This window comes from Elephantulus edwardii, unplaced genomic scaffold (genome assembly GCF_000299155.1).
Source record: "Elephantulus edwardii isolate Elephantulus edwardi_28Jun2011 unplaced genomic scaffold, EleEdw1.0 scaffold00002, whole genome shotgun sequence".
Taxonomy (NCBI): domain Eukaryota; kingdom Metazoa; phylum Chordata; class Mammalia; order Macroscelidea; family Macroscelididae; genus Elephantulus; species Elephantulus edwardii.
The window spans coordinates 32,406,960-32,409,025 of NW_006399752.1; the positions used below are offsets into that span (position 1 = coordinate 32,406,960).

At 57.8% G+C, this 2,066-nt stretch overlaps 1 protein-coding gene across 1 annotated transcript in view; it reads right to left on the bottom strand.

Annotated features, from left to right (window-relative positions):
* Positions 1–2,066, bottom strand: part of CCDC85C (coiled-coil domain containing 85C) — a gene marked incomplete at its 5' end in the record, with an annotated part of 65,168 nt that overhangs the window by 14,477 nt on the left and 48,625 nt on the right. The window lies entirely within an intron of this gene.

Sequence of the window (2,066 nt, forward strand, 5' to 3'; positions counted from 1 at the left end):
GGGGGAAGGCCTTCTAGGGGGGTTAAGACTGTCAGAAGAGAAGCTGCGATGGGTGCACGGGGTGGGCGTGGCGTCTCCAGCCTTCCAGTGGATGTTGTCTCATGACGTTTACAGCTCACACGTGACAGAAGGAAGCGTCGCCTGGTCCTGGGCTCACAGTTGCAGCCACGGAGCCCACTGTTGCAGCCACTCTGTACTTGGGCATCTTGCTCTTTGCTGACCGACTTTACCAAGCACGAGAGCCTCCCCTGGGTCAGGGGCCGTCCTGATGACATGTCCCAAGTATGCGAGATGAAGTCTCACGGTCCTCGTCGAAGGGAAGGCTCTGGTCACCCTTCTAAGGCATGTTCGCTCATTCTTCAGAAGTCTGTGGACAGTCAGTGCTGGGATGGTCAGTGCTCTCCACCAGCACTAGAATCAACGGCCTCTGGACTTCTGTGGTTTTCCTGGTTCACTGTCCAGCTCTCACATGCAGGCAATGATAAGCAGGTGCCCGTGGCCAGCCCAGCCCAGAGTCCATGGCTCCCTTACAGGTCTGTGCCCAGGAATGCACAGGAAGGCATGGGGAGGGCTGCTGTCCCCACCAGGCACCAGTCACAGGCCTCAAAGACAGGTCACAGCAGATGTTGGGGGGAGAAAGGTCCATGCTGGAGCCCCTGTCCAGATGACGCTGTTCCCTGATGCTCAGCATGGCCCAATTCTACCTGTCCGGGTGACCTGGGGGGTTGGCTCAAGACTTGGAACAGGAGTCTCTCTTGTGAGACGAGGGTACCCACAGGAGGGATGGATGCAGAGGAGGACATCCCATAAGCACGGTAAACATGGGGGGGTGAGATATGTGTACTTCGTAAACTACAGCAAACTCCTTTACTGTGGTGACGAAACTTCAGAGCAGACGAGGGGCACAAGAAGACCTGTGCTTACCCGGACGACTGAGCCGGCTGTCCGTCAGGGACAGTGACAAGGAAAAGGGGCCCGGATGCTGTGGAAAGGTGCAGCGGGGCTGGGAGAGACAGGTGTCAGCCGCTGAAAAGCAGTCTGTGACGTGGTGAGGAAACAGGAGTGCAGCCTTACTCATTTACTGGGTCATCTCACAGGGAAGCTGGTAACACGACCCCAAGTCCTAGTGTGGGAACTCTGTGTTTCCAGAGGGACACTGTAGCCGAGGACACCCAGGGCCCAGAGGTCAGGGACACGTGTCCCAGGGGACTGAACCCCATGATATAATAGAAACAGCACGGCAGACAGCTGTGAAGGGGCCTGAGGTCCTGCCCAGGCCATGCTCCCAGCCTCCATTCCGTCCCAGTGGCCATGCCCAGGGGCCAGGCGAGCTGGTCCTGCCCCACAACATCACCAAGCCAGGACACCGCCCTGCCACCTCTGGCAGCTCCAGGCACAGCCACATGCCCACAGCAGCCCCAAGACCCCAGTCAGCCCCTAGAGCGTTGGTCGAGAGGCCACGGCGCAGGCAGGCACACACGCAGACACGGAGACTAGAGTCCCTGCTGCTGTCCCGACTGGGCCTAAGGAGCCAGCAGCGGCTGAGTGTGACACCCCAAAATAGGCCATAAACACGACACAAACTACAAACGCCAACCTGGCATCACAGCACGAGACTGCAATGAAGAAGCAGGTGTTAAAGACGGGAGCTGAGAAAGAGCCTGAAAGGTGTTAGTACATTAAATATACAAGCATAGAACAGAGAGCTGTGTGAGGGGTGTGCACGTGCTGTCCACAGGGATGGAGGGGACCTGTGTGAGGGGTGGACACGTGATGTCCACAGGACAGAGGAGAGCTGTGTGAGGGGTGTACGCATGATGTCCACAGCTGTGTGAGGGGTGAACATGTGATGTCCACAGAGATGGAGGGATGGCTATATGAGGTATGTGCACGTGACGTCCACAGGAACAGAGGAGAGCTGTGTGAGGGGTGTGCACGTGCTGTCCACAGGGATGGAGGGGACCTGTGTGAGGTGTGTACACATGATGTCCACAGGGACAGGAGAGCTGTGTGAGGGGTGTACACGTGATGTCCACAGGGGCAGAGGAGAGCTGTGTGAGGGGTGT